At 42.0% G+C, this 24,736-nt stretch overlaps 1 protein-coding gene across 5 annotated transcripts in view; it reads right to left on the bottom strand.

Moving 5' to 3' along the window:
- The window catches only part of LOC104140623 (BPI fold-containing family B member 3-like), a 43,890-nt gene extending 21,037 nt beyond the window's left edge, over positions 1 to 22,853 (bottom strand). For all 5 annotated transcript variants that reach the window (XR_011135276.1, XR_011135274.1, XR_011135275.1 and 2 more), the window contains exons 1-2: positions 22,770 to 22,853; positions 14,156 to 14,286 (exon numbers count right to left, since the gene is read on the bottom strand). The gene's annotated coding sequence lies outside the window, so the exon portion shown is untranslated. The remainder of the gene's footprint in view (positions 1 to 14,155; positions 14,287 to 22,769) is intronic.
- Between the last annotated feature and the right edge of the window lie 1,883 nt (positions 22,854 to 24,736).

Below are 24,736 nucleotides of genomic sequence, written 5' to 3'. Positions count from 1 at the left end.
TGAAATAGTTTCCAAGGCAATTCTGAGTTGCTATTTGAAGCACACCTAAGTAATGTGAATCTATTTTTACTTAACATAAAATGGTCTGGGCACAGAATGCTCCCTTAGAAAGGGTAGAAACTAGGTCTTTCCCCCAGACAGCTACTACAAAACGTAGCCCTGGCAATAGCTATCAACACGGCAGTCATCCAGCAAACAGTGCTCTGAGTGCACCATGGAAAATGCGAGTGATAAAGCTCATCTATGCAAGTGTTTCATCATGCGCTGTTATGACTCATGATTCCCCAAATCATGAAACAAAGATCATTTTTGTACAAAATATTCATAATAAACACAGCTAACATGAAAAAATAAGGACTCTGCCCTACTTCTTTACTCTCATCTCTAATGATCAGAGAAGTGTGCTGAGTTCTGAGATGCTGACAGATGAATGGCTACCAAACAGTCTCACAGCACAAAAGCCTAGGAATACAAAAGACCAGAAAAAGGCAAAGTCATAGGAAAAGTAAAATACAAAGCTGACAAATATGTGCCTTTTCCAAGCCATGACTCAGAGACAGGCTCATCAGACTTCTGTCCTAGGTGAAGGTACCCTTGCTGAGCTGCACTGCAGACCATTCTGGCCATACCAACACACCAAAGACTGAGCAGGCAGCTTCACACTGCCTGCCTTCCCCCTTTCCATTCCCAGATAAAATAAACAAATAAACATACTCCAGTCAACAGCATGAAGTGAAAAGTATACTCCTCCAGTTACAGCCAGGGAACCAAGAGCAAGTCCTGCAGCCCTTCGTCCTCCCCGCTAGCTCCAGCAGGTACCCAGAGCTGCAGGGAATCCCACTTAAATAGAGACTGTTCTGCTCAAAATGCCTCGTCAGTGACCAGGCTGACAATAGTCCCTAACCACGGGTCACACTAACCTCTCGAGCCCATAGCAGTCACTAAAGGAGTGTCAACACAGAGAGGTGCCATTTCAAAAGAATGGAGAGATTCATGGTCTTTGCCTGGTGTCAGCTGAAGTAGGTGACAAAGCCTCGTAGGGGAAGCTCAAGACACTTCTGCTCAGGTAGGTTGCTCATTTCTGCCATGTTGTAGAGTCTATGCAGATACCACACCTTTAATGCATCCGTAGTCTTGCAGCCCTGCTTCCTGGGAAGGTGTGCTTGAGCCAGAGCAGGAGCTCTGTGCCTCTCTAGGGAGTCAGTCTACCTACAAGTGACACTGATTTGCCTGCACAGGTGACACACATTCAATTCCACTGAAAACAGTGGAAAGAAAAGGCCAGTCAGCAAAATCACACTTGGTGCAAAACTTTCACTGCCTTCTTGGAGAGCAGGATGGGACCGTCTTCTTCACAAGCCCACCAGTATCCTTGCCTCTCCCCCACTGCCAACACTGGCAATGTCAAGATGCACTGTGCAATGGGGAGATGAACAAACACAGTCACCAATTTGCCATGACACAGGCGACACGCTCCACGTATCCGAATTCGCAAACTACTTCTGGCTGCGATATTATCAGCAGCCATTGTCCAAGCTCAAACAGTTCTAGGCCACTCCATAAACAATATGATGCTTTAAGGCAGACACACAACTGCATGCTAATAACACCTCCGAGAGCTCTGCACAGCAACAGGCTCATGCACAGATGTGCTAATTGTTCATCTGCCACTGCACAGTAATGTCACATGCTTGACTGCAGTCCTGGGTGATATACCCCAATAAACAAACCTATATTTTAAATGAGATTTATAGTTGAAACGTCAATATCCAGCACCTCTATCAGCTGCAAGCCAACAACTTCAGGCAAACAAAAACCAAAACCCCTCCAATAGCCTTTCAGGCATGAATGGACACCATTTGGGACTAAGCACTGCTTCTTTTTCTGGACCATGCTGGACTCCACAGGAGTGATGTTCGTCTGTCTCTTTTCCCTCTGCCTCTCTTGCCCCCATGTGCACTTAGAGAAGCTTTGGAGGCAGCTAGCTAGAAAGGATGCATCTAGGCCCCTCGGGGGAGGCTTTCAGCTGCCCGCCCAGCAGAATCCTATGCGTGGTTAAAGGTGTCACCTGACCTGTTTTGGAACAGCATAGGCAGTTTAACACAGACCTGTGACTTGCTAACTGGCTGACTGAGCATTTGAAGAGTTGCACTTCTGAGATAGCCAGTGGTTCGCTGCAGCAAGAGTTTTATTTCACAGGTGCCCACCCCAGGCTAGAGCTCTAACGCCTGAATTCCTGCACTTTCACTGCCATGTGCTGACCTGGAGGAAGGTTGCCCCATTGCAGTGCCGTCCTGCCTGTGTTGGCTGGAAATCCCAGCACAAGTATACCAAATTCTGAAGGCAGGTATTTCTGTGCACACGCTCACAGTATCTAAACGTCTGCATACAGTGCTGGCAGACACACAGCAGCTAACTGCTACGATGCTCCTGCAATCTCCTTCCTTGCTCAAATACAAGTTTTGCACACAGTTACTCTACAAACACACATTTTATACTCAGAACTTAGCTCTGTGATATTTGCCAACATTGTTTGAGAGGATTCAATAGATAAGTCTTCTGGAATAAAGTGTCACTCTTTCAGTTTGTTCCCTGTTACCCCGTTTCCCCACTCGGAGGGATGACAGCTTCTCATCCAGCACAGCCAGCTTTGACCACGAGAATCAATGCAGGAGCCAAGCAGACACAAGGGAGACAACCCGCCCTGGACGCTGGCCAGTCTCAGGCAGACCCGTGGCAGCTGGTGGCAGCGATGTTATCAGCAGCCATTGTCAAGCCACCACTTAGTTCCCAAGTTCCAAGTCATTTCACAAACAATGATATTCTTCTAGGAGAGGGATAATTATGAATTAATAAGATACCAAGGCACACTGTACAGTACAAAGCATTGTTTCATCACTTGTGTTTACCTTTGTGTTTAACATCATACCTGCCGTAGAGCTCAGATTTAGATAAAATCACTGCCACTTACTTATTAAAAGACACGTAATGAGAAACAGATATGTATTTCTCCTGTTATTTAAATACGGAGAAGAAGGAAATTTAAATAGTTATCCTTTCCTTTCTCACAAGGAAAAGGAGAATTCGGACTTCCAGCGTGACACTCACCTTCCAAAACAACCTCCTCAGTCCTCCAACACGTGCAAGCTGCTTCCCACTGTTTAGCGCCAAAACTTTTTAAGGCCGTGATCCCAATCTTGCTGGTGCTTATAGCGATGATGTAGTGGAAGCTGCCACATGTTTAAGTTTTCCTAACTGTCCCCTATGGTCTACTAAGTATGATTACCAAATAACGTGCATGAACACAAATGTGTCCTTGGTAATTAGGGTGCCGCCACAGAAAGAACATTAGCCACTCAGCTGTCTCTCTTGCTGAGGGCATCTATTCCACCACCATTATTACAATATCTCATCATCATCTTACACATATCAGCAGAATATCATGCAACGCTCCACTTTTCTCTAACCAAAGCTGCAGACAGTTTGGTGCTCAGGACTTTAGGCAATAAAAATGATGAGTGTTTTAAGGACAAAGTATTCAGAGGAAAGATTATGAGCCTGTGCAAATCCTGTATTTGCACTTCAAGCCAGCTGCTTCCCTCTGTAAACCAGTATGGCCAGGACCCTTCCCCACTGCGCTGAATCCCACCTATGGATCTGATCTCAAAGCTTTTGGCTCCATTCTGCCCCTGAGGCCCGTGCCCTGAACAAAGCTGTGGCAAAAGCCACCCTCAACACCTGCAATGCTGTAGGGACCAAAAGGAGAGTCATAAGGCCAGAGAGAGGACTATTTTAGCCATTGCTAAAAATAAAACTCTCAAGTCTTTATCCTTGCTCTTACATCACTGCTCTTTCCAGCAATCCTGCCCCCAAGAGATTTCAAACTTGGAAAAACAAAAGAGCCAGAAACAAGTCTGCACTATTCGTCAGCGTGGAGCAACCTGCTCAGCCAGTTCTCAGTGAGCTTTGTTTTTATTGTTTAGGTTTTTAAATAATTATTTCAAGGCTTTCACGGTCTGCCCTTTCACAAGATTCTGGGAGGTTGGCACACCCACATCGGGCATCAGAAAACACAACCAAGAAAGGGAAAAGCTGTTATGGCTCCTTTCTAACAATGTTGACATGTGCACACCCTCTCTTGGGAATGGTCTGCTCCTGATGGAGTCTCTAGAAAACCTGCCCTGCCTGAACATTGAGCCTCATCGGTTAGCTCTGGGCATCTTCTCGCTGTGAGAGTTTGCAACTAGCATGAACACAGAGATTGGCTGTAATTATTCCCAATCAAAAATGACAATGTGAGGCAACAAGAATTACAGCATTTTCCCACCATTTTCAACGGTATTTTGGTGAAGCTGAAATTAATTTTTATTTGCTATAACTCTAAAATTTACAAGCCTCTGCCCCTACAACATGGTTGGAACCAGATCTGCTTGCTCAGAAGGCAACAGATCTTACAATAGCTTAAGAAAACAAAAGCCAGAGGCCAAAATAGCTGACATTTTGAGGGACAAAGCTGTAAGTTTTTTTATCCTCCTTATGTACAGATTTTTAAAAGAAAATAAAAATGGGAACCTACTGTAAAGGCTGTCAGGGACTATTCAGACACATGGGCTGTTCCTGCACTTGTCTTCTTTCAGCCCTTTCAGGGTTTACATGGCATAAGCTCCTTGGAGATCTCTTGGCACTTTATCCGGGATCAAATCCTGCTCCCTGATCTTCCATAGCAACTGACCAAAAGTTACTGTTATTAAACCAACAGAAAAGAAAGCAAGTGAGGCACAACACTTCAGCAACACACCTGCATTCAGAAATTAGCAAGTATATGCAAGCAAATTGCTATCACTTTTTTTTTTTTTTTTAAACAGGAAACTCCCCATTAACGCAGAGAGCAGGTCTTACAAATCAGTCACGTTAGAAGTCTGTTGGGACATATCTATAACCAATATGCTATAATTCAGTGTGATTGGGTTTGGAGCTCTGATTCTCTCACTCTGAAAGCCCAACTGTGCAGAGCAGAACATAACTCTCTTTAGCGTCAATGGGAAAGGAAGGTGCTCAGCACCTTGCGGTTGGGAGTCCTGAAAGCATCATCCCTTCTGTTTCAATTAAACCAGGGTCATTAAGGCAGGCAGAAGTCAGAAAACATAAGCACACAGAGCATCAACTGATTTCTCCTATGGGGTACTAAGGTCTTTATCTACCTAATCTCATTAGGCCTGCCAGGTGGTACCATCTTTCAAGCACACCGCAACTCTATCATACCATCTCAGCCCCAATGAGCTCTTCACAAGGCTTTCTTGTTGGGTTAGCACAAAGCTACTTATTCCCCTATAGGAAAATTTGGGCTGTCCATCTACAGAAAAAAACAGTTCCTTGCCTAGCTCACCACTAGGGATGTGAGAAGAGTTTCTCCCACATACTGTGGTCTGATCCTTATGTTCTAGAGGAGCATAGAGAGCATGACCTTCTCTATTTAAGAAGGCCTAGTATGGGACAGTGATCTACTCAAGTTCAATGTTATATTCGGCTAAGATAAATTCAGAACCTACATTAAAATACTATTACTTCCAATAAATTCTAAGATGGTAAAACCAGAGACAAACTGGGATAAACATTTATCTTTCTCCTCTAAAATAAAATTCCTGGAAGACAAGGTAACAGAGAGAAGCCTAGGACAAACTGGGGTTCTGTAACTTCACTATTCTCATCACAAGCCCAGAAGCACTGCACACCTGGCATCACCTGTACTGCTTCAGAGACTGAAACTTTACTAAACCCTTCCTGCCTAAGTCCTAGAGCTATCATCTCTAACCTAGAAATAAGAGTCCTGCCCAGAGGGGTGTTGGGCATTTGCACATTGCACACAGTTCACATTTTAGTGAACTGCTACCTTCAACTCTGTCCCCATGCACTGGGGGATATCGCTGAGTTATACATTAGTTACCATTGGCAAAATTAGGCTGGCATTTTGTCCCATCTGCTACATCTTGGCACACCAGAAAAAAAAGCTTACTTGGACTGTATTTCCTGGCTTCATCATCCTAGATTTGCTCCCTGGAAATAGACCAAAATTTTTTCTAAGAATGAAAACCTTTTGGTGGAGTCAGCTGAGATTCAAGTGTGGATTGAACTAAGAACTAGACATCTTATCACACCTTCAAATAGAAGGTGCAGAGTATAAGCAAATCATATGTTAATTACAAAACCCCTCATAGCAGCTAATAAAACACCAACAGGTATATATCTGCTCAGATGAGATTATTTTGTCCCAGGACCAAGGTCCCACACTATAAAAGGCCAGCTGATATTAATGGATGAAAATTCCATATGGTTGTACCTATGTATCTCCCTGACAGCCTCTGCAATCTAACATTGCAGTCGCTGCTAGAGTAACAATAAGCTTGAGACTCTCTATATACACAATGTAAGATATGTTCTTCAAATGACCCTCTAAGAGCTCAGAAGCTCTGGAGGGACCAGGGATGAAATCCAACCATCCACAGTCTGCTGAACAGATTAAATTAATTCATGAAGATTCTCACTAAGGACAAGCTCAACAATTTATGGAGGCCCTTGTCAGTTTAACCTTTACATCTTCTCCACTATCTAAATTATTTCTGTGGCAACTGTCTCACTGTGACATTAAGAAACTGCAAGAAAGTGATCTGCCAAAAAAAGACTTTTGTCCCTTCAGGGACATGGACAGCACTAATGGTAAACAACTTGTAGGGTTCAGCAGTTCATGGCAACTATTAGACCAAGATCTACAGCTCTTGGACACAACATGGATCAGTTGAGCACAGTCTTGTTTTGGGATTCTCCCGATATAAAGACAGGATCCTGCCAGACCATATTTTCAGTGCAGTTAAGTATTTTAGTTTAGCTTCATGTTACTCATTACTACATCACCTCTTTCTGAAGATAAAACAGATTCCTCTTCTGAGACATGCTACTTCAGAAAGATGACTGCCCACCCAGCTATCTAGATAGGGAGATCAGTTAGCCCAACAACAATGATCTTACATTTCCAATATGCTTCTAAGAACATACATGCAATATTCATGAACACAAAACTGGATTTTCCAAAACAGCTAAGGTAATTGAGAAACACAATTCCTGTTAATCCCTGAGCTCCGGTATCAGTGAAGAGCTCTATGCATATCCACCTGCAGCATGAATGCATGTGATCGTACTGGCAACGATAACAAATGTGAATACTTTAGGAACAACTGCAAACGTTCTCCCTGCAGCAAGTAAGAGTTTTGGAAATGCTAATCCACACTGTGCATGATAACCTATGCTCGGAAAACTAACAAAGCAACTTAACTGTTAATTATCATGAAGTACAAGGTATTTTAACAGCACAATGCTACTGCCTTCTTGTTTTCCATGGATGAGGTTACGTCTGGTAGGAATTCTGCAGTACTTTGCAATTAGGTCCCAAAACTTTTTTCCTTTCGTAGTTTTTATCTTTCTCTCTCTCTGAAATCTTTCTTTACTTCTTACGCGCAGTGTCTCAGATCTAGGAAGAGACTTAACATTTTTATTTCCACCTATAGAAGTGTACTGTATTATATATTCCCTGAAGGCTGGCTGGAAAATGAGCAGCCTTACCTTTTCCATTCACAATGATAAGAGTTGCGTGAGCAACTCATTCCCCTGTTTCATCCTGAGATTTCAGGAATATTCTTTTTCTCTGCAGTTTTATTCATTCATCAGACTAAAATTCAGACCTTTTTTATTTAAAAAAAAAAATCCTTCATTACCTCCCAGCCTTTTGACAGAGAACAAAACGGTCAACATATTCTGAATCACACAGATTATATATTCAGTGATTTTATTATTTTTTGTCTCCAAATCCTCTCTGAGCCAATTACATCAGCCCAAGAGGTGTTCTGTGCTACTATTGCTGGTACTTAAACTAACTTGGATATTTATACTTCAGTGCAGTGCAGATAACAGCGTGCTTCACTACATAGCTTAAGCCATCTAAAGTCAGGCATTTCGACTGGGGTCACTGTATGCCTCCACAGAGTCAACTGAGAGAGAGGCACCCCATCCCTCGTGTTTTGGAGGCGCTCTTCTCTCTCTGTTGACTAGAGTAGGCAGGGGGGGAATTGGCAGGGGAATCCTGGGAAGCATCTTCAGGTCTTTCCAGCAGTGGAAATCATCATACCAAAAAATCTCCATGACTCCACAACTAGACTACTTTCAGTACAGGTATCTCATTATTAGTCTGCTATCTACCTGGTAAATGCAACCAGGGTATTGCTCAGGCAAATTAAACATTCACCTTAACGTAGTCCAGGAATCCCCAGGCAAAAAGATTCAGCCGTCTGCATCTGTGGATGTGGTTTGGGCAACTTCACTCATCTTTTCAGTGTGCTGCTCTGAATTTGTCCTTTCCTACCTACTGATGAAGCATAAATGCAGCCATCCTCAGAGCTCATGAACAGGACAGTTGCACCAGGATTTTGCTCACATTTCTACAGGAAAGTCACCTAGAAGAGGGAACACAGTGACTCAAGAAGAACTTGTCTGTTCTCCTTCCTCTGTTGACCAATAGGTAGGCTGCAGAGCAGAACACACACCTCCAACCTTTTGCCCAGCTACTGCTGAACCCCTCAGAACTTCCTGCTAGTTTTGTTCATTTTGTTTTTGCTGATAAGCTTTAGCAGCAGCTCACTGGTTCTTGAGAGAATTGACACACATAATCACATGCTCAAAGCCCCTGCACTTCAAATCATACCCCACAGATCATTTCAGCTCTGCTCTTATCTAAAGCACATTCTGCATGTTTGAAGAACATGACAGCATTTTTGGGGGGCCATATTTTTTTGAAGATTAAACACGAAAGAGAACTTCTTATAAAGACATAAGGGGGGCCATGTTCTGCAGCAACTTTAAGACATAAGGGCCAGAACTGGAGAGTCATGCTGCTAACCAGGAAAAGGCAGAGAGAGAAACAAGAACGCTAGAAGTGAAGAATGCTTCTTCATTTCTGAAAAGCTGCTGCTTGGAGGCAGGATTCATGGAGAAGAAACAGTGCATATACAGTGACCACATTTTGGATCAAGGCTGAGTTTGCTCTGACTTTTGCTAAATTACAGGTGCCTGCACAGAACCACACCTGCTGATGTCCTTTAGCTTGAATAGTCTCCTCTCCTTTGGGCTGTTTCACGACAAGTGAAACAGATGCCAAACCTTTGCAAAAGTAAAAACAGGAAGCAGAAGTCTCCTTAGCACTTTCAGACAGCACTGGGGATTCGCTATACAAGTTCATCCAGTATGCTTTCCTCCCGTCAGCCTCACTGATAGATCACACTACAAATCATTGGTTTCTTCTGCATACCTCTCATGGATACCACTTGATTCTCAGTAAACTTCTGACCATTGGAAATCAGTCCTGTTTCATCATGAAAGCTTTCACTGACACTTCCTACTTTCTTTCATCATGATGCATTTAATACTATCCACTGGCTCCAATAATAAGAGCAAAGCAGTAACCGCTGTTAGAAGCGCTTGGAAAAGTGAAATCCCTTGTTTAGAGACATGCCTGCAAGGATGACTGAAGCAACTTCTAATGACTTTAGTGAAAAAAGGACAGAGCCCTCAGCTCTGTCTTATTGAAGGCAGGACATGACAGCAATCAGTCAAATGTAGGGGCATAACTACTTATCTGAATTAGAAGATTCCTAAATATGGCTTGCTGGAATTGGAGGCTCAGTGACACTTTTAAAGGAGAAAATCAATGCCTTAAGGACATTGGCATTGTTGTTTTAGTAATAAGGGTGCCATTAAAGCCTAGCATGTACTGATATACACTATCATGCACAATCTTTTTAAATGATTGTCTCCTTGTAGGGACATTGGAAAGTTTATCTCTTCTCTCACTCATGTCCCCTCTCACTAAATATTATGGAAGTGTCACCTCAGTAAAGCTTTTTCCATTTTTGTGAAAAGAAATATATTTTTAACCGAATATAAAGTGCAATCAAATAAATAACTCACTGGGAAGGAGGTACATACCAAGAAGTTCCTTACTGTACTGTAACAGCCATCAAGAATAGGATAACAGCTTATCAAAATGTTCCTGCCAGGAACGGTTTGCAGACAAAAGTGATCCATCAAGTACAACACCACAAAATCGTATTAACGAGCAAAAAACATTGTAAGGGCAAGCAAAAAAAAAAAACCCAGCAATCAGAAGGCAGAAAAATTCTAACTGCATGAGTACTACTTAATTATTTTGAAGGTTATAGCAGAACTTTGACAAAATATAGCCTTTATACCAGCCTTTGCTAGTATTTCTACCAAACTTAGCAAAATTCTACCCTGCTATTAGAATGGTACTGCCATTACTACAGACCAATTTCAACTAGCCGATTAAGACATAAGTCTCCGTATTACTAATAAAATAGCAAGTGTCAGAAATAATAACCATTATAAGCATGTATTTCAGCTACAGAATGGAGAAAAAAGGCTTTTATGTCATCTTACGAATAACATTCATCTCTGGGGAACTATCAAAACAGAGGATGCCTTTCTCTAAAGCAATCACTGATGATCTATGAGCAGAGGAAATATACAGCCATGCATGAAAATTAAAGCAGGTCATTTGAAACACATTACAAGTTTTCAGAGAAGGCTGTGTAGGACATGCCTGCATCTGAAAGACATTCTATTTGAAGAGGAGAGTTCCAGGGTAGGTAAAGAGGGCACATGCGGGAAAATAACAGAAAATTAGAGAAAATATGAAAGAGAAAAGGTTGGATAAAAAGAAAAACAAGGCAAAGAAAAGCAGCAAACGAGATGTTTATATAAGTAGCCAAACTCTGAACTTCTGTAGCTATCACAGACAGAAACTCCAATCTAAACAAATTTAGGAAAAAGCTTGGGATGGAAGCTAGATCCATTTCCAGGTAAAAATAGTTATAAAAGAGTAGGGGCCACTGTTGGCCTTCATTTCATGCAAAGCTAATGCTGCACTCAAGTGCTATGTTAATTCTTAACTCTGTTTCCAGAAGCAAAGCCAGAGAACCCCAGCACACAGCTGAACCCTTTGCTACTTTTTGAGGAATAAGAGAAGAGAAAGACTGCTTTTGCAGTGGGCTGGCAGTAGGCTTTTGGAAACTGCTAGAGATGCAAGTAGAAGGAGAGACAAAGATGAACGAAATCACAACCCAAGTAGATAAAGCAGCAGAGAAACAAGATGTGGAGAGAGAAGACTAGGAAAAGGATCAAGCACGTACTCTCCCTGCTAGGAAGAAAGGAAACAGACCTGGAACAACAATAAAGCAGAAATATAATCATTCCTCATTCAATCCCCTGGATAGAACAACCACCAGGACTGGGCTCTGGCAAGTAATATAGTCAGTGATTTACAGCCTAAAACCAGAGAATCCTAATAGGAAAATAGCAGCTTGTCAGTATAAGTAATGGTACCTGCAGAGGCCTGCCAGCTCACTTAGAGCAACCACTGTCAGGGGGAAAGAAATGACCAATTTGGCAATGGGCTCTTCCGTCAGGAGGGAGGGGAAGGGGATGCCTGTTTTGCTTTGGGAATAGTTGGTCTGTCTGGTTTACGCGCCCTGGAGCTTCCTCTGAGGTACCACTTTGCAGGAGGCTCAGACACCCACAAGCGCTTTCCAGCTCAGTGGCGCCTGGTACCCTAGTGGAAGAAACAGGGTTGTTAATAAAACTAGGACAATACGGACAAGAAAGGAGGAGGAGAATACTGTGAGCACAGGTGAAGGAGCAGCAAAAGGCCAACTGATTAAAAACCAGATCAAACCTTGGTTTTAGAAGGGGTCCAAGCAGGAAAAGCTCACACTTAACTGATGTATCAAGGTGCTTGGAAATGAGCATTTCCTTGCACTAGAGAAAAACTGTTTTGCAAACAGAAAAGGCAGTTCCAGAAGGAACCTCTTTTGGACTGGGACACTCCATCTGCTTGCCATGAAATACATGTGAGGGATGGATCTGACCCTGGATCCTGACTGGAGCAACTCTGACCCTGCAGCACAACCCCAGGTGTGTTCAGTTGCTAAAAACCATGTTTTGAAAGGAAGCTGATGTATAGATTAACAGCAGCAGATGGGCCCCCAGTCAAACAAGTTAAACAGCCAATAGTACACCTCAAATGCTAAATTCTGAATAGCTAGGAAGTAGCTAAGGATTTGCAAGTCATCCACAGGCTAAAACTCCTGCATATACAAGGCTTCTGTGCTAATAACAAAACAAAAATTCCGCAGAGATGACCCAGGTTGATCCTGCCATATAAATCCCTCAGTGAAAGCGGTTCACACAAGCCCAGGCTCTTTAAAGTGCAGACAAAAGCTCAACAGTACCATCTTGTGGTAGTTCTTTTCTGCTGCAACCAGAAAAAATCATTAAATTCGTTTAACGTATTAAATCCAGATGTTTTTAAACTGGAGACACAGTCCATTACACCACCTTCACAATTCACTTCTGTATATTACTAGAGGGACTGCCAGAGATTTTGGATTCAAAGAACATAGGTTTGTCAGAAACACAGAGAATTATCATAACAGAAGTTTATTTAGTAAGAAAAGCAGATAAGCCCACGTGGAAAATACTCTTTAAATCACTGCACCATTTTCTTTAAGCTCATCTAACCAGATGTTAGAGAAACAAAAAATCCAAGTAAGACACAAGACTAAATTTACAAATTGATAAATTATGACAGGCACAGAAGACTCAACATTATCCTATCTGTCAGGATCAGAAACAGAGAAGTTTAAAAGTCTAAGTGCCAGCAATTGGGATTTTAGACTCCTGGAAGCAGTAATTTAACATTCACCTCTTCTGATATTCCAGGATTGTTTGGACAGGAGAAACTGCAAGTTGCAGAGACCCAGAATTTCCAGGCAGATATTATTCAGCCAGCTTTGTTAGAGAACAAAGCGTAACCTATATAGGCAAAACAAGAGAGGAAACAGTGATTACCAACGCTGAGGAAAACAGCATAAATGATACAGCTGTAGATAAAAACATGGTCAGATGTCTCTGAAATTTACAGCAGACCAGATACAGAAGTATGTTTGGACAATTGCCAAGATGCTAAATCACAACTATGGGGCTTTCCGTTGTACCCCATTAGCTTTCAGGAGACGGTGGACTGTTGCCAGATTTAATGCACTATGAAAGCACAGAAGTGGGGTAGGAGAATGCAGAGCCGTGAGAGAGGGTAAAAAGTATGAAACAGGAATGAAAGAGCAGGAATAGGAGGAACATAAAGAAGAGACACAGGCAAAGAGCGTGAACAAAAAGCAAGCAAAAGATGGAAAGAAAAGGAAGAGGGGGAATTAAAGTAATGGGAAACGGAGCTTTGCAAGAAAAGACAGAATAAACTACTGAAAGGTAAACTGAAAAAAAAATGAGAGGTGAATGACCAGGAAAATGCCTGGTTTGAACAAGTGCGCAGGGAGACCTCATGCATTCTGTTAAAACTAGCCCTTCCCAATGCCCGGGCTCCTTCCAAAACAGTCTCCTGCTCCACTCTTTTGGAAACACAGAGCCCAGATATACCCAGGAGTATAAACCCCTTCTCTCTGGCCATAGATCCAACTTCCTCTGCTCACCTTACCCTCCCTCATTTCCCTGCAGACCTTCAAGCCTCCCCAGGACCAAACCCCCGAGTCTAGCTTCTGACCACCAGTTCTGCAAAACACAACACTTTCTCTGTTGTCTGAAAATCACTTGCTCAACAGTTTGCTCACAGGTTTTCCCTGGGCTGCAAAGCCCTCAGCAAATCCACTTAGCTTAGGTTCCTAAGTCAGAAATGAGAATATCTTCGGATTTCCTTCCGAGGCAAGAGGACGCTTCCAGGGAGCAATGCTCCCTGTAGTTTCCCTACAGGAATCAATCCAATACCCAGTCATTCTCCCACTCTGCAGGAGCTGTCCTTACACAGCCTAAAGCAACTTTCAGAAACTTTTTCTTAAATGATTCTTTACTTGTAAATAAAGTAACCTCTTCCACATTTTCTCCATAATTCATGTTTCCCAGAGCCTGAGAGTATAGTACCAGCAGATTGTACCTGGAGGGAAGGGAACATTAAAAGACCAGCAACATTACCTGATACCATTGTGCAATGGAGAATTTATAGAACAGAGACAGAGACTTGTCTTACCAGAGTATGTGCAACTTATTCAATGGAAATTAAGTAAGCATCATGGCTGTCTTATCAGTTGCTGAGCAGGAGGCAACAAGCTTGAGCTCAGGAATGAGCTTCATCTGGTGCCACCAGTTCCCAAGGAGTGCCTAGAACAGAGAAAGATTTCACTTAATGACATTGTGGGTTAAGCCTCAGTGTTTCACTGCAAACATCTTACTTTCAAGGGAAAAGGTAGGGGGGAGGGAGTCTAGTCCAGCCTTTCCAGTTCTTGCAAAAAGTAAGAGTTGGGTCTGAGGAGAAGATGAAAATAGGAAAGAGCAGCGGGGATAGGCCACAGAAAATTGAGAAAAGAAACACTGGAGAGAGAGAGAGAGGGAAACATAATAGAAAGCCAAAGCAGAATAGAGGAGGTACAGCATCTGCATGCATAACAGTGGTTCAACATAAACAGAGCACTAGGTGTGCATCATTGCCTCTGAATAAAGGTCATGAGAGTCCCTTAACTCCAACAAGAGGAGTAACATTCCCTCAAAGGGATTCCTCTGTCTGCAACCCAGTAAGCAAAGGTTACTGTAAAGATGCACTAGCTATCTGGGGCAGCACGAGCACTATGTACATCAGAAGCGATAGAGACATCGTACCAAAGTCATTCCTCTTTGAGGAGTCAGTCCTAAGGGTATGCAAACAGAGTCGCCGCTCACAGAACTCCATCTCCTGTTCCTGCGGCCCGAAAGGCACAGGAGCATCAGCAACAAAGTACGTTTCCCATTTTGGTGTGGGAAGATGGAAGGAGGAGAGAAGTAGGAGTGCCACTGACTTACTGTTATTAATATTTATATTATGCAAGTGCCCAGAAATCCCACTCTGCCAGATGCTCTGCATCTGTGTGCATGCCATGTATAGGAACATGAATGCATGTAACATAAGAGGCACTAGAAGCTGAAAATGACTTCCAAAGAACATCAGACATGCAGACCATTTTGATAGCTAGACATTAGATTTGCAATTTATTTGTTCAGTGATAAATATCAGCTATTCCTCACTGCTCTTCATAATAGTGAAGCACAGAGAGACAAGTTTGTCCCAAGATTATAGCATACTCGGCTCCCAGCTAAACCCACAGGTAAACACCAGAGTAAGGTCAGTGAAAACATGCCTCTGCCACACAGTGTTGAAGATGATTTCTTCATTTCAGCCAATGAAAAAAGAGAAACTCACTGGCACTCAGAAACGTGCCTTGTCTGTGTTTTTCTTTTGTTTTTGTTTTTTCAGAACTTGCACTGAATTCTGGTCATGACACCAGATGGACAAAGGACCAAGTAGAAGCAAGATAACTGCTTCTGTTCAGCACTGGTCATACTCCTCATGAAAAGGTTTGGGGTTTGGTCTCTATTCTGAACAAAACATGTTTAAAGCACCATTAGCAAGCTAATCCCATTGGGACCCTGACATGTCTCCATACCATTCAGTGGTGGGAAGTTAAAAAACAAACAAACAAACAAAAAAAAAACTAAAAGGCCTTACTACTTGTAAAGTGTGAATGAGCAATGAGTAGGAACTTGAATTAATGCCCGAAGTGGTGGCTACCTGGACTTTGCCGCTGTCACTACATTGCACACAGTGGCTACCCCAGACTTTGCAGCATGATCCATGTGGAGCTTAGGCCCCATCAACTGAAAGCACAAGTTCCCATCCCCACCACTGAGAAGAATCTTCTCCAAGAGTTAGGAGAGCAGAGTCCAGAAAGAGTGAGCATTGTTTTTAAACTCCAGGAAATGCAATTAGAGTTCATAAGCACTTTTTTTTCCCCCCTCTTCAAGGATCTCTTTCACAGAAGGGAGGCACAGACTTCTCAAAGTCCTGCTGTAAATAAGTCATTTGCCCATTTGGAGAAACTACGATCCAAGCACCCGTAATCCAAGGCCATGATGCAGCTGTCCAACTCAACGAGGCAAAAAATCCTGCCACATTTGTTGCGACCGATACTGAAGAATTCTATGCCAGATTTACAGACAGAGAGATCCTATGAAGTAGAACTACTGACATGTTGACAGCACTCGCTTTTTACACAGAGATAAACATTTTTAACCTCTGGTACGCACACCCATTTTGACAGCGATTCACAAGCATGCACAGGATTAAGCATGCTGACAACACACTCAAATACAAAAATCACAAACCAACTGACAACAAGGGTGAAGTTCCCTTTGACTTCAGAGGTGAAAACACTATGCACAGTTCCAGAACAGGTAGTAATGTTTTTAAGTATTTACCAGTAGTTTGATCAGTAGATGCTATCCTCAGCAAGCTGACATTGCTCCAACACCCACATCTTTCAGTGTAGTCCTTGATTAGTCTGGTCAAACCGCAGAGAAGAGGAAACCAGTTTTCTCACAACTCAGGTAAAAAGGGTGCCACCACCTGCCCCTCCATGAACTTCACTGTCACTTTAAGTGACAAAGAGGTTCTCTTGCACCTCTGTTCTGGGATGAGCTCAACCTCCAAAGAGTTGCAAGTCAAACTTTTTTTTTTAAATCCATGATAGCCTTTAGAGAAAAGTTTTTTTAAAAAAAAAAAAAAAAAGCACCCTACAAGGAGTATTAGTTTGAAGATCACTAATGACAAGATGGAGAGAAACAGGATTCAAGGGTCTAACTGAACCTCTCCAGCATTAAAGGCCAATTTGTTACCCTGTACTCAGTCTAGAACAGTTGACTTAGCAGGCAGTAATTTCAGCTAAGACCAGATGTTTCTGTTTAAACAGACTATGCAGGGAAATTAATGAAAAATATTCCTTATGTGAAAATTTGTTTTCCCTCTTCCTAAAAAGTTTTCAGGAAAGAAGTGGCAACATGGAAGGATAGCATTTCTCACACACATCTTCAAACATACATTCACACTCCCTTCTGCCACCTTGCTTCATTCTTGAGGGTGAGGGAGAACACAGCTACCTCCGATTGACAAGATCTGACTTAAAGTGACTTAGGAAAAGCTCACAAGATGGACCAAGCTTCCTTCTCAGAGCTGCTTGCAACTGCCCTGTGCTACATCTCCACCCTTGGAGCAGCCGCTCCTGACAGCAAGATTTACAGATGCAGAAACAGCAATAGATACAGAGAGCAGACACCTGCACTAGGCATGGGCTCCACTCTTCCCTGGGATAAGCCTCCTGGGGAGAGGACAGGACTGCAGCTACCCCTTTTATGGCTAAAACAGGAAAAGGGAAGGGAAGGTCCCCAGTATGGGAACACTGGGTATCACTGTGTATGCTGATCAGAGAGGAGCAGAGACCTTCCCACCAGTCAGATCCATGAGCTGTATACCTACAGAGACAGCACAGAGCAGCTTGAATGCATTCCGCCAGCAGAGGAGGATTCCTTTCCTGCTCACCATTAGCAACTGTCCTGACAGACTTCAAGGTCTGCTTTTCCCACCTATCTCACATCTGCCTTTAAACCACCTCTGGCTCAGGAAAAAACTAAATTTCCAAAGGCCTAGGACTCAGAGAGAGAAGGGAGCAAGAGAGGAGAAATAAAGCAAAATGGTAAGGATGAAAAGGGCATCATCTCTCCTCTGCCTCAGGTGCACTTCAATATATTTAGGCAGGAGCACGTCTGCTTGTTCGAACAGAAATTAACTGACCCTGGGACCCAAAGTGCAGCATGTTAGTTTGGTCAGTTTTTGCAATGGAGCTTCAAACCATGAGCACTGCTGAGCAGAGCCTGTACACGCAGCTTTACAAACTGCCACACAAGGCAGGAAAGAAACTGGCTCTTCTAATCAGTCAGTCAAGATCTCTCTCTCTGATAGATGCTTGTCAAAGCTTTGCAGCCTTCCTAGACATTCGTGTATTAGTATTGCCCTTCCTTGGATATTAGGAAAAAAAAATCCTGTTGTCTCATATGAATATCTGAAAGGTAATTCCATGATTTTGTGTCCTTTTCACCATAGACACAGTCAGACTCTCTCTTCTTGCAGCCACTCATGCATACAAAGACATAAGACACTTCCTCCAGCCTCATTGCAGTCTTCTCCGCTCTAGGCAAGATTAACTTCCGTTCTTTTAATCTTCCTTAATAGGCCATGTTACCTCTGTACTTCTCCAACCCATGAAAGAGAATAGCTGTCATATCTTATACCCTGGTTTGTTGTTGTAGCAGACACAATCTACCAAATTGATGGTTTTACATACAATAACCAAAGCAGACTGACTAAACACAAAAGGGAACGCATTTCAGAGAGTCATTTATCACCAAAACTATTACCTTGTAATAGATATTGTTCTTAAATTAGGACTGGTTTATTAAGCCAATTTCATTTGGAAGATGCTCGTGTTCTCTATTTGATGTAAAATGAATGCTTAAGTAGTAGGCATTTTTCATTGCATCACAGGCAAACTATTTAAGTGGAAGACAAATACAAGTAGCTTTTAGTGTACGATTGCTCCTCAGAGATGTCTTACCCCGGGATTACTTTCATAGGCATCTTAAAGAGCAGGTGTGATTTGCTTTTCAGCATGTTACCCTTGCTTATGAATTCCTGCAGCACATAATCCAACTATTCTTCCTGAAAGGCAGACAGTGATTTCATTAGCACAGCAGCAAAGGGAGAGTAGTATTAGTTATCTCAGGTTCTGTGGTGTTGACAGAGTGAGAATTATGGAAGATAGCTAAGAAAATAAACACTACCCTACTGTCAGTAATGAATGATGTTTGATTTTTTTTTTTAATAAATGAGGAAATTACTTTTGCAACTACTATTCCTTAGCCCTCATCTGTCACCACAGAGGACAATGCTATTACCCAGGCTATAAAGTCATCACAATCAGTGTCAGTCTTCACGAACATGTCAATGTCTTTACTGGTAGTTTATCTATTCTTTCACTGACATGCAGAACTTGCACATATCCAAACCTGTGAAAACAAGCATTATAAACTGAGACCTATACTCAAACAGATAATTCATTATTGAGAAAAAAGGATCATGAAGAAGGCATGTCATAATATTATTGTATCAAAGGTGACCCCAAAAAGAACCCTGTGGCAGATTTCTACAGTTTCCACATCAGCAAATACATCTATGGAAGCCTAAACTCTGCACATAGTTTATTGCCATTATGCATCCAGAGAGGAATGGTATGTGGTTACTTTAAAACTGGCTATTTATGCATGCCATTTTCCAATTCGCGCGTGCATCTGCAATAGTTTCGCACACGGAACAAACCGCTGTGTAACTTCTAAGTGCCATAATTGCCTTGTGAATACCACCCACTAACCAAAGTTCTCCTAAACTTACCAAAATGAAATAACAGGTTGCAGCTACTGCCTTGCCTTAGCATTAGAATCTCTAGCTAGAATGTTATTGCCTTTAAATATTGAAAGTGTGAAGGAAGAAATGAAGTCAGATTTTTCATAAAGACCGTATAATAAATTAAGAGACAGGGGGAAATTCCATTTTCATCAAATATTTTGAGTGATGTTTCCCATGTTTGTTGCATAGACTATGCTATATATTCCTAATGAATCTAACAGAGTATCTCCTTAGGAGCACCCACTTTAAAGTAACTGTATAGATAAATCTCAGAAACGATATTGCTACCAGTTTATGTGAATCAAAATTCAAAGACAGATCCTAAATCATATCCAAAAACTGTGCAGTTTCAGCAAAAACATCTTATTGGATATGTCTGGCGATCCAGTTCAGAGAGGCCATGTCGAAGGATACCTAGAAGCACAAAAACACGGGGAAAAACACGCGCATGAGAAGCACAAAAACCATCATTGCAGATGAACGTCAGGATATGCATCAAAAGAATGTACAACGGGGAAACTGGAAAGTTGAGATTTATGCCTACATCCACTACTAAACTCCTGTATGATGTAGGATTACTCATAGCCTCCCCGTGCCAAGTTTCTCCATCTGTAAAACTGAGGTGATATTACCACAATAATCAGTCTGGGTTGGGGGAAGAATAAGAACTAATCTGTCCGCAGCAGAAAGATGCTGCAATACTGTAACATACCCACATCAACATTCTCTTCATAGGTGACTTTACCTTACGTGACTCACCTTCCAAAAAATCAAAACCTAGAGGCTGCGAATTATGTTCTTCTGATTTCTTAAAACTTGCATTCTGGTTTCCTATTCGAGAATTAAGATAGCACAAATGTATGTTTTGTTATGTCACTTCTGCAATTGTTATGAATAAAGAGGAAGAGTTACCAAACATTAGGGCAACAAAAAGAATAGCCAATATTGAAATGCTCTGGAACAGAGCTGCATCATCACCTCCAGCCTTGCCTGCGTTTGCCTCCTGGAATATTTTTTTCCAGTTTCTGTAAGCACTCAGAATTAATTTTATCTTCTACTTGTTAGGCACGGGAGATATCTATGGAAGGCAGCCTTTGACCTCTGTTGGAAAACTTCATAGGCTGAAAAGCAGTACAATTTGAAAATAGACTGCACAGACTTTTTATGACACTTAATCTCGTAATTATGTCTCGCAGAAACAGAGGAAGAGTTGCAGGACTGCAAATACACTGGAAATATTCTTACAAGGTTACTATTTCTGATACACTATCTACAGCTATAAGAAATAGTCGCCATTTCAAAAGCTTTACAATCCAAGGTAACCATGCTAAAATCTCTTACTTGTGTAAGCAGACTTTAAAGATAATAGCCCTGTGACAGCAGAACTATCTGAGAGAAACTTATGATAACGCAAATGTTAAAACTCTATTTTCCTAACGCTTTACAACAAATTTCAACACATCTTTAGCAGTACAGGTTTCAATTCATAGCTGTGGTGCAGCTGCCAGAAAGTTATCTGACTAGAGAGGGCATCAAACCCCGGTGGATACAGCTGACGTCCCTGACTCTCAGCCACCTCTCACAGCAGCTGAAGCACTGGGGCATCTCAGGGCTCATTTGCCCAGAAAGCAACAGGGTGAAACTAGCAGAGCCCTCAGCGTATTTTGCTCAGTGCTGAAAATAAGATCTTCCCTGCAGAAGCATTATGTAAACACAGACATGTCCTGCTCGGAGCACAGCCTCAAAGGTAGGGATAATTGGGTACAAAATAATTCTGATCAAAGAGCATTGCAGTAAGCTTCAAGTACAGAAGAAAACGTTTTTCTCCCATCTATAATGGCCCTGAGAGCATCCACCCGCCTGGAGATTTGGCTGCCAGAGCACACAATACCTACCGATTTCAATACATTAACGTAAGCTTGTAACTACTGATTCTTCCATAAAAAACTAAAGCAACGTAAGAGATCTTTTCAAAAAAGAAAAAGTGACCTATTGTAGCTGTTTCATTGAGCCCATCCAAACTATGTTTCAACAGAGCTAAAGAATGCAGATTTTTGCACTCTATTCATCTACCTCACAGCACTCATTTACCTCATACTATTTTGGGGGACAAATACCATTTAAAAAAAAAAAAAAAAAAAAAAGCAGACCAGGTCTACCCTGAAAGTTCAAACAAACAGAAATAACCCTATGAACATGCTCGTCAGGACAATGCCTTAACCGCAGCTCACACCCCAACTAGCTTAAGATTAGCCAGTGCAAATACTACTATCCGGGTAGCCAGTGCAGTACAGAGCCCAATACACGCTAATTGCCTGCGCCCTTCATCTCCCAGGCCCAGGTAACTTGAACAAACCATAATAAAACTGCAGTAAGAATGAAAGTGATCTTTCATTTCCCTATTACACATGGGGAAACTGAAAGCTCCTAAGCACTTTGACATCCCTCCAAATATCTAATAAGGATCTTCTATGATTGGGATTGCTGGAGAGATTCAGGAAAAAAAAAGAGCCTTCTCTGAAAAAGAAGGGAGCTAGCTTCCCCCAGGTGACGAGCTCTCTTTGTGTCCCCCCTCCTTCAGCACTAAACATGCCCACCCACCGCTGCAGCGGCACACGTTTCTTCTCTTCCCACTTCCCCTGTGTATCTGCTGGGGACATGAACATGAAGTCATGAGTGAGGTCTGTTATACCACAATTCCATAGATTCTGAACAACCAAAGGACTTCAAGAGAGACTCCTCCTTCCTGCCATTCTCTTGACCACTTTATCAAGCACTTATTAATCCTGCCCCAGAGGGTCCTGATGAATAAAGGAGTTCCTCTTCAGCTGTTCTGTAAAGCACTTTCCCATGTAATGACACAGCAGGTCCACAGAGAGCACGTCCCCAGCTCCTGCTGGGATCCCAGGCAGACAGTTCCCAGGGATCCTGCTCCCACTCTTCCCCTTACTCTACCTTTGTGCAAGGCTGCTGTGGTGGAGTCTCACTCTAGTTCTCATGGCCACTGTCTCAGACCTCTCAGGCCATTTTCTTCCTTTTCCTCAAACCCTTCTGAGAGAAATGCCAAGATGAAACATGGTTTTGTATTCAGGTTTTGAAAACGCACCCCTCTCCACTGTCCCCCCATTTTAGCCTCATTTGTTCATCATTTCATAAATATCAATCTGCAGAGCTTTGAATAAGAGGAGATTTATATCCATGCAATCTCATGAGATGTAAAGCCTCCCGAATGTCCATTCATTCTTATGTATTCCCTATGGGCAAAACCAGAGTCAGAGCACTATCAGAAGATTGACAGACAACCATTTAACAAAATTACCTTAACAAGGAAGATGTCTGCAAAACCTCTCTCACAGACTTGAAAACAGAAACCACACCAGTTCCTGTTTTCTACAGTTCCGAGAGCTCAGCCACAATTTTTTTATATATATATATATATTTTTTTTTTTTTTTAAAGTCACTACGGAAGAGCTAGCCAGCCTTAGTGAGTAAGGCAAAAGAGTTAGTTTTAAAGAAAGTGGCCTTTGTCTCTACAAAGCTTTGAAAGATGCCCTCCACGGAGGGGAGAAAAAGGGGAAGGAAAATAAAGTTTGTCCCCCTCCCTTATGACATAAGGCTGAAATTGCCTTCCCTAAACTTTCTTTTTGGTCTCAGGAAACTTCAAGGGCCAAGTTTAACTTTGTTCCTGCTCTATTGAGGAAAAAAAGAAAAACATTTTCTTGGAAAAATACAGATTGCTGTCTTAATGACAGTATAAGGATGCATAACTTCAACAAAAATGCTGTTTCTTCCAGATCAGTCTCATCCTTCAGTTTAACAAGTATTACCCAGAAAAGACAACCCATTTGTTTTCCATTTCTTGGATGCACTTTGCCTCTGTTAAATCTCTAGCTTTTCTGCAGAACTGCTATGCAATCACATATTCACTGTGCTGTACTTGTGCGCTGATTATTCTTCTTTAAGCATAAAATATTGCACTTTTGCTTCCTTTCCTTAAAAACGTTCTCTCACATCAGGTATCTTTCATACCATGCTTGATTTTGTCCCTATGCGTTTATCCTGTTTCTTTATGACTGCAGCCTTCTCTGACTTCTAATTCTGTATGTACCCTTTGTGTTCTTTAGTCACATTTGTTTAACACACTTCCTTCCTCCACATTTGGATAATTAATGGGCTTAGTATCAATTTCTGCGAGGAACTGACAGCTACAGTTCCTAAATCTCATCCCAGATCTTACTTACCAGCCAAGTTTGAGGCTTCCCTTCTGCAAAACCACAGTTTGTATTTTTGTCCCCTCTGTCCTAAGGATCGTCAGCTTCAGTATTCCACACTCTCATCCAAGCTGCTTGCTGTTTCATATTCCAGCTAACCAGAACTGGTTCTGCAATGTCTTTGTCTTGTTGCTTTCTCTGCTTTCTGCATCAGAAGATCAGTAAATTCGTCAGCTCTCCTGCTAACAATCCACAGGTGCCCAGCTGCACTTTTCTTTTTCTCAGGTACCTGGGTAGCTTGCATCCCCTGTAATAATAAAGTCCTGTAGTTTGGTAGATTTTTCCAGTTCTTCACAATATACTAAACACCAAACCCCACTGATTTGCTGATCTACTATGCTGGAATTTTGCCAGAGCGCTCATATTCTGTCTCCACCTTAAATTCTTTTATACAGTTTTATGTTCCCCCAACTCTGAAAGGGATATACTTGACCTAAGGCTCATACATGAAGCAACATTGTTGTTTTTTTTTCATCTCAACCTGTGCTTTGTCAAAAAGCTGCTACCCTTGAATTCAAGTTCTAGGCATGCAAGTTACCTCATCAACCCTGCTAGGTCCATACTATCATCCTCTGTATTTCTTGCACTACTATACAAATAAGAGTAGTCTGTGTGCCACCAGCATAGCCTGAGATCTACTGCACAGCCCTCATTCGGTTTTCACGCTGACTTGCTAAAAACCTTCCCCTTGTGAAAAGTAGATCCTAGCCTTACCCATGGGAGGATGTTCTCAAAGAGGAAAAAAAAGAAAAAAAAAAAAACCACAACCACCTCAAGGACACACTTGTTCTTGAGGACAGACATTTGTCTATACAGACTACAAGATCACCGAGTGCTTAAGCAGTCACATTAAACAGTGATATGATACAACAGTGGGTAAGTTATTTGCCTTTATTTGAAGGCTTTCAACAGTTACAGTAAGAATTGTCATTGCAAACCAGGAATTTTGAAAAGATTGAACAATAAAAGTTTTTTTTTTTTTTAAAAAAAAAAAAAACATCCACAAGCCCACCTG

Source organism: Struthio camelus, chromosome 18 (genome assembly GCF_040807025.1).
Source record: "Struthio camelus isolate bStrCam1 chromosome 18, bStrCam1.hap1, whole genome shotgun sequence".
NCBI lineage: Eukaryota > Metazoa > Chordata > Aves > Struthioniformes > Struthionidae > Struthio > Struthio camelus.
Note: the sequence above shows the minus strand (reverse complement) of the source record. Positions and strands in the feature narration are given on the sequence as shown.